Genomic DNA, 13,975 nt, shown 5'->3' with positions numbered 1-13,975 from the left:
TCATATCTGATGTGATCACAACATCCCAAAATGTTGACGAAGAGGTATTCAAATTATTTTTTTTGGTGTAATCTGCTAGTCACACAATGTGTACATCGAATTTATGCAAACTAAATGTGACCTTGTACAAGTCACAGGGATCACCAACTACTGAACCGGCTTCTGAATTACCAGTTAAACGGGCTTCAAGGCCTGCGAGGATACTGCGGTCTCCATTTGTTGTCGGGGAAGGAAAGGTACCGCGGCATGACGGTAATGTTATTGTATTTGGAAATTATAAAGACAATGTTGAAGAAGCTGATAAATCAGCATTCTTGGGTGGTTTCAGAGAGGGTATAAACCCAAAAACAGGCATGTACATTTTTCTTATATTTTCAAATACACTGGTCACATAGTCGCAGTATCTTGACAGTCAACTTTTGGCAACAGGAAAAAGTTTAACGAGCACGATGACCAAATCAAACCAGCCTTTAGTATTGGCTTATACCCAGTCGGTCACAAGACATGGTTCCACCAGCTGATAAATGTTGAAACGTCTTTAAGCGGTTCGGTATGGTAACACTTATGTATCTGCTCACTACACATTTCCTTGTTAACCAGTTACACAACATCAAGAACCTCATACAACACCATGCACATACCGTTGAGCAGCCCACTGTCATAGAGTCATAACTTTTTAATGTTGTACCTAACTGTGTCCTTCATGTTCAAACAGCACATGGATGCATGCTTCTACTATATTCCCTAGGTAGCAAAATTTGGGAAAGTAAAGTTTAGAGCTACAATGACAGATTCTTTGTTCCAGAATAAGATAAAAGATGTATTTCCCGCTTTCCAAAAAGACCCTCAAGTTCTGTTGTTGGAGAGTAGCTTGATTAAGGCTGTCACATGTCACCTAATATCCCTAAGCACATCTTGGGCCGATGTAGACTATGTGTCATGCCACTTCTGCCCATGAACAAAGCTCACTGGATGCTAGGTCTGGTAGAATTTAGAAGCCATACTTTGATGCTATTCAATTCAGCTGGAAAAACTTATCGTGATTGGAAGGTGCAGGAAGGTATTGAGCCCTATGTGAAAGTATTGCCTGCTCTTATGAAAGCGTTGGAAATTTCGAAAAAAGACCTCGATTACAACGAATCTGAATGCAAGCAAATGAAGGTGACCATTGACAGTACCCTACCTCAGCATATGAATGGGTAAGTATGTGACCAACTATAGTAGTATAACTTGTAAATTAATTAATTCATAACATACTATATTGTGTTCTTTTACAGTCATGACTGCGGAGTGTTCGTGATATTGTATGCATTGTATATCCTTCGTGATGGCAAATGTGCTATTCCCCATCAGTTCGATGCTGCAAAATGTAGAATTGATATCGCCCTACACTCTACAAACACCGAGAACCTTACATGAAGAAGGCGAGGCATACTTTTAAAGGGGAGGGGATTGTAATAGAATGACAAATATGAAAACATTTGTAAATGAGTTTTATGCTTCAGTTGGTAGCCTTTTATATTTCTTTCAAGCAGTGGAGGTGTTTGTACTCAATACTGTTATGTGGATGTAAATATACTTTTACAATACATGGGTGCCCCAACCTTCAGTTGTTAATATGTTGTTGCTTGGATACACAGTTGTGCTTTTGGTATAAGATTTATTTTGCAATGCTGTGTGTAAATAACAGGTCACATATCAACAGTACCAGGTCACAGATTTAATATTCCATTTGGTCGGAGTTACTTTGACATGGACATGACATATGTCAATAACAGGTCACATATGATATGCATAGCAGGTCACGGATTTAGCACTCATAATAAATGATGCAAAGATCAGGTCACAGGTCGAATTGTACATCGAAAATTAGGTCACAATACCAGGTCACAGATTTAGTATTACTTTTGGTCGGAGTCTCAGTTTGACATGAAATATGTTAATAACAAGTCACATAGTATATGCGTAGCAGATCACAGATTTAGCACTCTTAACATTTCATGCCAAGATCAGGTCACAGGTCTAACTGTACACCGAAAATTAGGTTACAGTTCATGGTATGTTGTAGTTCTGGTTTTGGTCATGTGGTTTCAATTTTTGTCACAGTTGTAGTCTACCATGCCATTTGTAAATAACAGGTCAGGTACCTGGCCAATGATTTGGTTGTGCTTTTGGTCACGGTTTTAGTTTGCCATGACATATGTCAAGAACAAGTCACATATCAATTAAAATAGCATGCCAAGAGTTGGTCACAATTCATCTTATTTATGGAATCTGTGAATGGACATATATTTGTTCTCCACCACGTTTAGGTCTCATGCCTTTAAGTGAATTAATGGTCGCAATTCAAATATATTGCTGTGTATGGAATCTATAATCATAAATTTACACAACTCTACGTTAAACTGAATAAAAAGTGCGAATGTATTTCATTTAGCATTTATTACCTTACTATTTAAACATCATTTCTCAATTGATCAATTGAAACACATTTCTACATGTCAGTATGCTAATAAGAATTCAAGAATGCGGCCTAACTTTGATAAGTCTTTATCTTGTATTGACTTCATATCAACCATTCTTACTTAATGGGATCAAATTTGAGCATCTCCTGCGGTTGTGACCATGTGCACCACAACGTCCACATCTTACTTTTGGTTTCCCTTCCCTAGATGATCTCTTCTTCTTCTTAGTAGGTCTTCCAGAACTCTGCTTCTGGTTAGGAGCTAAAATAATTTGGAATCCTACTTTATCGGGCATTCTCCATTCGTCTAAAATTCCAACAGGATATACCGAACTTTCGTAAGCATTTACATATGCATCCTTTGTGTAATAATAAGAACGGTAAGAATATGCATCCCTTTTCGCATGTGCGATTACAACCAATGCATGTGGACAAGGCATCAAATCGACCTGCAGCATCCTGCAAATGCATGTACGTTGCTCAATGTCAACAACAAATGTGGACCTTTCATCGCTCACGGAGAACACTGTTTGGTTGGAAGGAGATACCTGTGAGAGTGTATTAGCACCAATGGTATGTGTCAGTTTAAACTCAAAAAAGACATTCATATTTTAGTGCACAATGGTATGTTCAGGTCACAGGATTTCATACTCAGGTCACAGGTTTAGCATTAGCATACAAATTATATAACACCACAAACAAAGTACACAGCGTCACATACGTAAATTACTGGTCACATGCAATTAATATTTGGACACCTAATCACATACGTACATTCCATGTCACAGACACCTATGATATAATCACATGCATATTTCTGTTTAGTCCACATACACAAACTTCATGATACATAAGAAAGTTACCCTCAAGTTCTTTAATTCTGAACTCATTCTCCTCATGACGTTCTCGAACTTGCTAGTCAACATCGTGAAAGTTCCATGCACTTCATCTCTATGTTTACAGAACCAATTTTGTACTTTTGTCGCAATGACTACAACAAGAATACAATAGGGTAATTCTTACCTGCCTTTGTGACCGAGTTTACTAATTCTACAATGTTTGATGTCATTATAGAGTATCTGTTTGTCGGCATATGTATTCGTGATCACTTTTCAGGGCCTACTTCATCCTGCCAAAATACATTGTAGTATGAGAATAGTATAAAAGGATATATGTGACCACTTTAACTGCATGTGACAATGGAGTGCTGTAGTCAGTACAGTATCAGGTAATCACAAATCTTATCATTTATTGCGTCCAGTTGTTGCATGTTGTATTCAAATTCTTCTAATGTGTAAGCGCGGACAGTCGAATTGAAAGCCTTCGTAATATTTTGCCTTGATTTCCCATAATATGATTTTAGATTATGTAGCAAATGGTACGAGCAGATACCATGGCAACTTTCCAGATACACCTGTTCTATTGCTTTCTTTATACTGTCATAAAGGTCCGATACAAAACACAATCCTTCTCTGTACCCATATGCATTCTTCAGTTTTTCCAAAAACCATCTCCAAGATTTGTCATTCTCATTATCCCCTACTCCAAAAGCAAGAACAAATATATCATTATTTGCATTATGTGTACATGCTGTGAATAGGGTATCTCCGTAATGACCATTCAAATAAGTACCGTCAACGACAAGTACGGGCCTACAATGTTGCCGTCCCTATATTGATGCACTAAGTGCCATAAAACAGTACTTGAACCTATTGTGACTATCGACTTCCAACTCTGTGACCGTACCATGATTTCTTTGTCGAACCATGTAGAAGAAGCTTGGTATCCTACTGAATGATTCCGTCGGATCATCCCTAATCATCTTCAATGTTTGTTCACGGGATCTCCAAGCTTTTGAGTAATTCAAATATACTCCAAAAGTATGTAGCATATCACTGCATATGTCATTTGGTATATATATAGTGCCAACCAATGTGTACTTATACTTGATGCTAGATGACACAACTACAGCCGATACTTGTCTGTGTGACCCCAATACCACATTTGATGCACATGTATGACTACCAATCTTTCGAATCTTAAATAGATTTGTTTTACCCCATTTTGACGATCGACATATCCAAGTACATCCTTCCTGAGAACACCTCACCACATATTCTTTCTTGTTGGATCGTTCAACCATAAACTCAAACATGTTTCGTATGGCAAAAAAGGATAGGCTCAATTTTAAAATATCCTTATCACGGAAAATCCTTCCTTCTTCGACCTGAATAGCATCTGCTATAGAAACAATCGTAACTTCATTGTCACAAATGTGACCTACATGTTTACTAGATGCTTCGTAGATTTCTATGGCCACATCCTGCAATGTATAAAGCTTACTGTTACGATAAGCATTATCTGTGACCATGTCAGACGGGTACTCTATTGCTGCATCAATTATGTCAATAATTAATGGGTATTTAGCTGGATCACGATCGACTTCTTTCAGCAGAATGTATGCAAGCACGTTATTGTCATTTTTTATCCTGATTGTAGGCAAATCGTCGTTGAGCATATACTTCAATGATACTGCTATCTTGGTCAGATCCAAGCTGAACTCTGACATAATCGTGTTTACAAGATTTATATAACTACATACACGGTCTACCAATGCCAACGCTGACTGATATCCATGCAACAAACATATGTACAAGTACACCGTTTCTACAAAATTGAACTTCAAATTCTCACATTCTCGATGGTTAATTTAATACTGTGCATACAATTTTATATAAGAATTTATGCAATAACATGAAGTCACATATGACACTAAAAAATGCAGGTCACATTTGGCGACACACATGTCACATCTCATGAACAAAATTTGTTTCATTCTCTTTTCCAATTCGCTCACACGTTCACATATGTGACATGTGTACGAATACTGTTGTGTCGAGTGGTCATATTTTGGTCAAATATCGGAATAGATCACACATGGGTATGATCAGTACAAATATAACATATCTTACTGATAATCGAAAAAAAATGGAGGTCACATTTTTTTTCACAGAGGTCACATTTAATCGAACACAACAAATCCTCTATTTCTTCGTCTTCTAGTGTAAATAAAAAAGGTCACATACGCTGTTCACATCTTATGTTTGATGTCGTTACAATCTGCCACATTTGTTTTAGTGGTCACAGACATCCGCAATCGATGCTACACTTGTCTAAAACTGGTTATACTCAATTAAGTCACATATCATGTATGTTGTTCATGTCCCACTGCACAGTATTATTGAATTTGAGACATATGTGGTCACGATAGATACGGACGCTAGAAATTTACGTACAGAAGAAATTCGGATCTTATCTGATAATGCTAAATGCGAAAAAGTAGCAGTGCAATAATCGGACCAATACCTAGATTGATTTCTGTTATGCGAAAACGTCAATTTCTCCAAGCCGATTTCAAATCTGTGACACGAAAATATCAATGTCGATGACATCAATCATTTGACATTTGAATGGTGAAATGGTGTTAAGTATACACCTTAGATATGAATTTTTCCCTTTTGAATTTGTCAATTGTTTGGCCAATTGGATCATTTTATTGGGCCTGTTATTTTCATAAAGGAGAAGCATGTTTACTTATGCAATTAAATGTTTAGGCCATTTAAAAATCATAAAGTGGAAATTATTGTTAGTTGGGCCATTTGGAAAAGATATAAAATTAGATATTGGTCCACTTTCCAGAATTTTAATTGGGCCAAAACCTACACTTGTATTGGGCTGAATTTTTTGGAATATTATTTGGGTACATACGTTTGTCTATTGGGCCTATTAATTCTTGGACATGCATTTTATTGGGTATACAAGTTGGATATATGATAAGTTCATTAGACTATAATTATTATTGGCCCATTTGATTATCATAATTAATCATTTGTGCACTGGGCCTTGTCATTGGGCATGTCATTTACATAATGCCCACTTAATTATTATGTTTGCTACTTTCATAGAATTCAAACACACAATTTTGTTTATGGGCCAATTATGTAAATTTTAATATTTTAATCTTGCATATGTTAATTATTCATATCTACAATAATATATGCAATTTTAGGATGCATTAAATTGTGTATTATGCTCATATTCAGTTTACATGATTTGATTTTGTTTAAATTATTTTTATGCAATTTATAACGATTATGAGAATATTTTTTTTTCAATTAGACTTATTCTCATATTAAGTTAATCGTTTATGCATAAAAGGAATAGTGTCTAGTGATCTATATAGTTTTATTTATTTAAGGATTAGCCACAGCATCCTTAATTAAATAAAATTATATATTAAGATGGGAATCACATAAAGATTAAAGACATTAATTGTGTTTGATCATATTTAATATAATAAATTTTATCCAACAGAAATTTTTGTTATATTCGTCTGATCAACTAGGATAAAATATTGAATTACTTTCCTAATTGCCCACTGGAATTAGGAATTGGAATGTGATTTCACAGGCAAGTTCTACATCACTAGATTCATATTTTGAAGCATGGTTTTACATTGGTAAAATGTGATTTGACAATTCTATCATAAGATATAATTGAATATACTTGAATTAAAAATTTAGCCCACGGGTAATTTTTATGTCATTATATTTAATTTTAGCATGACTTACATTGGTAAAATATGCAATCTGCTCAATAAAAGCCTCAATTTTAAGATAAGCATTATGCAGCTTCATAACCTGCTAATTTCTTTGATATTCGTTGTGATATTCCCGAATTGAATGGTGAGAACTACAGAGTATGGAAGGAGATAATTCTTATCCATTTAGGGTGGATGGATATTGGTTATGCTATTAGGAAAGACAAACCACCTAAAATTACTGATGCCAGCGCTACGTAGACGTTGCGCTTTATGAAAATGAGAGCGATCTAATCACCTCAGCGTGATGTTCATTAAGACTAAAATTTCATGGTTCCGTCGATTAGCATGACAAGGTCCAAGACTTGATAAAGACCATTGATGATCAATTCGTCACTTCAGATATTGCATTAGCAATCACTCTTATGATGAAGTTCTCATCCTTAAGACTGATTAGTGTGAAAGGTGTTCATGAGCATATCATGCAGATGAGAGATATAATAAGAAACTCAGGTTAAGATGTTTGAATCTTTTATTGTGCACTACATCTTGAATAATCTCCCAAAGAGTATGGACCTTTCAAGATCTCGTACAATGCACATTACGACAAATGGTCAATAAATCAATCAATGACTGCGTTCAAGAAGGAAGATTAATAATGGAATTACAAGATTAGTGGATGATGGGATACTTAGTACTCTTCACTGGTTTTGATATGTGTGTGGACTACATTTAGAAAAAGCAGACCAACAAGTCCAAGAAAGTGCCAACGGGAGTTCGAACATATATGCTGATATATGTAGTCCAGACATGGACTCACATGATCGAAAATACTACGTCACCTTTATTGATGATTTCTCGCTTTATATGTATCTCTACTTGCTTCATAATAAGAACGAAGCATTGCTGATATAGAGAAACAATATGAGAAGCAGATTAAGATCATAAGATCAAATAGAGGTGATGAATATTAGGGTAGATATACAAATGATGGACAAACACCTAGTCCATTTGCTAAGTTTCTTCAAGAGCATAGGATAGTTGCCCAATATACTATGCCTGGTTCACCAGACCAGAATAGTGTAGCAGAAAGAAGAAATAGAACATTATTGGACATGGTGCGGAGCATGTTTAGTAGCTCCATCTTCATAGATCCTTGTGGACTGAAGTACCTAAGAGGGCTGTGTATATATTAAACCGAGTTTCCAACTAAGGTTGTCCTAAGAAAACCATTTAAATTACTGAAAGGTTGGAAGCCAAGTTTGCAACATATATGCGTTTGGGGATGTCCGAATCTATAATTCACAAGAGAAGAAGTTGGACCCAAGGACCATTAGTAGGTATTTTATGCCTAAAGGTCTAAAGGATAAAAATTTTACTGTCCATCTTACAACACTAGGATTGTGGAATCAAGAAATGACTTGATAAGTGGGAACGATCAAACCAGGAACAAAGTTCTTAAGCATGATCATTTAGAGTCTCAATCTCCTACCTCAAGTAATAGATTGGTTATAGTTCACAACACCCCTAAAGTACAAACAGGTGTTGAACAACCAATCGTTGAAGTTTCACAAGCTACTGACAATGTTCAAGTAGATCAAGTAATTCAAGAATTACTAGAACCCCCTGAATAAACAATTGAACCATAAGCTTGTTAGGAAGATGATGGTACAACATTAAAAAGATCTACTAGACTCAATGGGTCAGCAACTTCTAGTGATTATGAAGTATATCTACAAGAACCTGACCATAGTATTTGGAGCTAAAAATGATCTTGAATCATTTTCACAGGCCGTGAATTGTAAATAGTCAAAATTATGGTACAACGCCATAAAGGAAAAATGAGTTCCATGAAAAGCAATGGAGTCTGAAATCTTGTTGAGTTGCCTAGTGGTGCCAAAGTCATTGGCTGTAAATGGGTCTTTAAGACCTTGTAAGACTCGTTGGGCAACATTGAGAGATACGAGATGAGACTTGTTGATATGGGATTCACTTAAAAGGAAGGAATCGATTACACGGAGACCTTTTCTTTGATATCTAAGAAAGATTCTCTACATATTATTTTGGCATTAGTAGCCCAATTTGAGATTGAGTTACAACAAATGGATGTGAAAATAGCTTTTCTCAATAGAGATTTAGAGGAGGAGGTTTATATGAAACAACTAAAAGGATTCCCCTTTAATGATGGTGAGCAATTGGTCTGTAAGCTTAAGAAGTCTATATACGGCCTAAACAAGCATCCCATCAATGGTATTTAAATTTCGTGGAATCATTTCTTCATTCGATAAGTTGAAAACACCATGGATCAATGTATTTACCAGAAGGTTAGTGAGAGTAAGATTTGTTTTCTTGTTTTGTACGTAGATGACATTTTACTTACGACGAATGATAAGGATTTGTTGCATGAGGTGAAACAATTCCTCTCTGAACATTTGGATATGAAGGATATAGGTGAGGCATCTTATGCCATTTGCATTAAGAGTCATAGAGTCAGATTACAAGGAATTTTGGATCTGCCTTAGGAAACTTATATCAACAAAGTTTTAGAGAGATTTCAGATGAAAGATTGTTCACCAAGTGCAGCTCCCATTGTGAAGGGTGATAGGTTCAATTTGAACCAATGCCTGAACAATGATCTAGAGAGTGAATAAATGAAGAACATTCCATATACTTCTACTGTCGGAAGCTAATGTATGCTTCAGTCTGCACAATGGTTGACATTGCATTTGTTATAGGAATGTTAGGACGATATCAAAATAACCCAGGTATGGACCACTGTAAAGTAGTGAAGAAAGTAATGCGGTACCTTTAAGGAACCAAAAATTACATGCTTGTGTATAGACAAACGGATAATCTGGAAGTGATTGGATACTCAAATTCAAACTTTGCTACCTGTATTGATTCACGAAAATCAACATCATAATATATATTGATGGCTGGTGGAGCTGTATCATGGAGGAGTGCCTTCACTGCTACTTCCATTACTAAAATCAAGTTCGTTTCTTATTTTGAGGTTACTTCATATGGTGTATGGATTAAGAGTTTTATATCTGGGCTTAGAGTTATGGATTCCATTTCTAGGCCATTGAGAATTTACTGCAACAATTTGATTATTGTCTTTATGGCTGAAAATAACAAAGTGGTAGTTGAAGTAAATACATCAACATTAATTATTTAGCCATAAGGGAACGTATTAAAGAAAGTGGTCATTGAGCACATAAGTGCTGAATTGATGATAGCTGATCCTTTGACTAAAGGCATGCCATCATTGAAAATCAAGGATCATGTAGGGAAAATGGGACTTAGTTCCATTGTGTATGAAACTCTTATTTGTTGTGATATTTTCTCACATTCATGCGCGCCTTAATTTGTTTGAGAAAATACATTTATGTAGGACCAAGAATAAGAAATAAGGTATTTTCATAAAGTATTGTTACCACATAAGGAAAGGTTCTTGATGAACTAAATGCATTGTAATACATGGAAGGTGATACTCGTCTTTAGATAACTCATCGCCATGATTCATGTGTTTGTTACTTAAGAAAATACAATAAATGAGATTAAGTTGAAACATGAGGTTGAATGCGTGGACCAAGTGGGAGAATGTAACCCTTCATCTTCCATTTAAGTTTCTTCAACAGGAAATTGAAGGGACAAATGATGGTCCACATTCATTGGAGTTTCAACATTTACACCATTGGTATTGAAGGGTTTGTAACCTAAGCCATATTTTGATGGAAATTTTGGCTATATATGGATGGTTTTAGTCCCTAAGCTCAACAACTCGAAATACAAAATACACCATCTAGTTAGAGTGTTGAGAGTTTGGAAGCGCCATTACCTGGAACAAAAGAGAGCTTCTGAAACGACATCAATGGCTGGAGGTATGGATTCGATCCCTGTGGTCTTTCAATTTTTCGATCCAATTCATTTTTGCTTAATTGTTTTGGATTGATTTTTGTCTAACAATACAAGCACAAGGAATTCCACTAACCCATATTTTGCCTATTTCTTGTTTGGGGTGGGCGAGGGGGGAGATCAGCCGAAGTTGGTAATGTTAAGACTCAAGCATTTCACAAGAAAATTTCATGAGGGCCCACCTGTTTACTATCAGAACTCCAACTTACAGCATATATGCCGCCTTTGTGGCCATCCTCAGAAGATAGTTCTCCAATTTTTTTCTCCGGTCTTCACATCGAATATTAAACCCTTTTTGTTGGAGCTAACAGTAATAAATTTGCTACCATTTGGAGAAAACCTAACACAGTTGACGAAATTCAAATGGTCCCTGCAGGTAACTGTCTCAGTAAATTTCCAAAAATTTAGAAACATCTAAATAGAAAGCTTAATCAATTAGAATATCTTTTAGCCCTGTTTGGGCCCCATTTTCTAGAACTCATTTTCCTCTAAATTTATTTTCAACCACATATTCTTCCAATAAAATAATTTTACACTTTGATTCATAATTTTTCCCTACTTTTTAACCATGCATTCTCAAATAATATCACTTTTCACAAAAATCTATTCTCAAACATCTCTAACTAACAAGGGCTTAGTATAATTGATGAAGACATCACTTGTTTGGACTCTTATCTATGTTTTGGACTACTATTTATGTTTTATTTTATTGGGCTTGTATTAATGGGCTGGCCAAGCCCCATAATCATTAGGTTTAATTTTGTTATTTATGTGCTTGTATTGCTTTTCCAGAAGACAGCTGATGGACGATGAATGAATGATATGTTCGTGCCTCAGGTTTCCTTCCCCTTTCTCTCTAACGTCCCCCTTCTTCTCCAGGTTTCTTCCCCCCTACTGCTGTCTTATTCTTCTCTTCCTCTTCTATTTTCCTTCTTGCAGAAGTTCTGTAATTCTGCTTTTTTTTTTTTTTTGCTGTTTTATTTTCTGCTGGAACCCCTTTCATCCGGCATCAATAATATTCTAAGTGCAGTCATGCATCAGATACAGGAAATAATATTAATAAGAAAAATTGTAAAATTATTTGATTTATTTCCCAAATCACAAACGAAAAGGACAATTTACTAAGTGAAATTTTATGAAGTGATGTAATTACCAAAAGCAAAACTTTTACATAGTTAGAACACAATAGAATACTGAAAATTATATGCAAATTGAAATTTTGAAAACTTTGAAACAAGATACAGCTAAAGAAAAATATGAAAGTTATTTGGATTTATGATTGTCCTTAATTTACTAGTGGCATAGTAAGTTGGATCATAAATGTGGTCTATCATATTTTTATTTTTATTTTTTCTTGTAATACGATGATTACTTTTATAAAGTAGTTATATAATTCTGTTTCTGAAGTAGCTTTAACCCGTACAGTTAGCATCCTCATGTTGCCATGATTCAACACGACAGCATCAATGAGGTTTTATTCATCTTTATGTAGGCCATTTCAGGAAATTTGGAGGTTGAGGAAAGTAAGATATGTTCTTGAAAATTTAGAATCCAACTTGACAATTGCTCAAATAATGCATGAAGTAGAGATAAGAAACCTGTGAGATAGTTTGAACTTAAAAGGTGGTCCTTCACAAAAATTTACTAAGAAGTTCTCTCCACTTGTTACAATGCGAAATGGCCTAGTTGGCTTAATGCCCAACTTAGAACTCTTCTTGAATGCCCATCAAATTCTCCAAGATTTGTTCCTGAATCCCACCTGCCACAAAAGTTAGTCAGGTAAAAGAATTTTGCAAAAAAATACGAACTAAGAGAATGTTACTCGTTCAGATAACATGTACTCCCTCTATCCCATAAAGATAGGCTTGGCTTCCTTTTTCGTCTGTCCCAAATTATAGACCACTTTCCTTGCTGAAAGTATAGATATTTTTTAATTTTCTAATATGCTCATATTTAATGTACCTTGTTATCAACAAATATAAACTAATCCTATTTAAATCATTATATAATGTTGGGGTATATTGGAAAAATGTAAGGAAAAATTATCTTTCCAATTATATTAATTACATTTCCTTAATTTATGTGAAAATAGGAGCAAGCCTGCAAGTTAAATAAGAGAGAAACATGTACAGCTCATATGAGTTAAATCAGAATATCAGAAATAAATTAGTACAAACGATAAGTGTATAAGCTTCACTGTCACCGCCAGATGAAAGATCATAGGCTGTCCATACGCTTCCTGAAAATCTGGATGAGCAAGCTAAAGAAGCATCCTATTAGTTTAAAGCTAAAAACAAGTCTCAAAATCCTAAATCATCATTATCTATGATTATCATCTTTCCATAATCTGGAATCTTGTTCATGAAAGTCAAAGTGCCAACCGTACATGTGAGCTGTTTAGGGCGAACAATTTAAATGGCTGGACTAACAAAGAAATGGTTTATTTTAGTTTAGCTTTTCATACAAGATTTTGACTCTTAATAAGGACTAGATAATCTTCTGTCCTCCCTAACATAATTCTGTTGCATAAAGAATGAGAACGTAAACCTGATGTAGTTATTAATAGTATTTATGCTTCCATTGGCAAGAAAACCCATGGCTTGGGGTACTTTTAAAAATGGTATTGTCAAAGAAGGGAAATTCCACTTTGACTTGTTCAATTCTTAAAATTATGACAATGGTCTATTGAGTGTTAAAAGACAAAAATACCTTTAAGTGTATTATGCAATTACAAGTTTTGTTTAAAAGATATTATTACCCTTTTGTTAACAAATAAAAATCAAACACTTCCCACTTAAAATATCAAAATCAGCAAACTTCTCATATCTGTTTACTTCAACACAGATAAAAAAGCTTTCATCTTTCATCTGCTTCAACCTCAAGATTTGAAAAATTTATCGAACGCGGTAGCTGAAATTTTTTTATATCAATCTCATTAGATCAGTAAGTTTATAATACACACATTTAATTTTGTTTTCGTTAAATTATTTTAC

General features: G+C 35.0%; 1 pseudogene; it reads right to left on the bottom strand.

The window, feature by feature from the left end:
• LOC111405237 overlaps positions 1-13,975 on the bottom strand; it is a 53,773-nt pseudogene that overhangs the window by 18,254 nt on the left and 21,544 nt on the right.

The sequence above is a fragment of the Olea europaea genome, chromosome 12 (assembly GCF_002742605.1).
Source record: "Olea europaea var. sylvestris chromosome 12, O_europaea_v1, whole genome shotgun sequence".
Taxonomy (NCBI): domain Eukaryota; kingdom Viridiplantae; phylum Streptophyta; class Magnoliopsida; order Lamiales; family Oleaceae; genus Olea; species Olea europaea.
The sequence above is the reverse complement of the archived record's forward strand: the minus strand, read 5'-3'. Positions and strand labels throughout refer to the sequence as shown.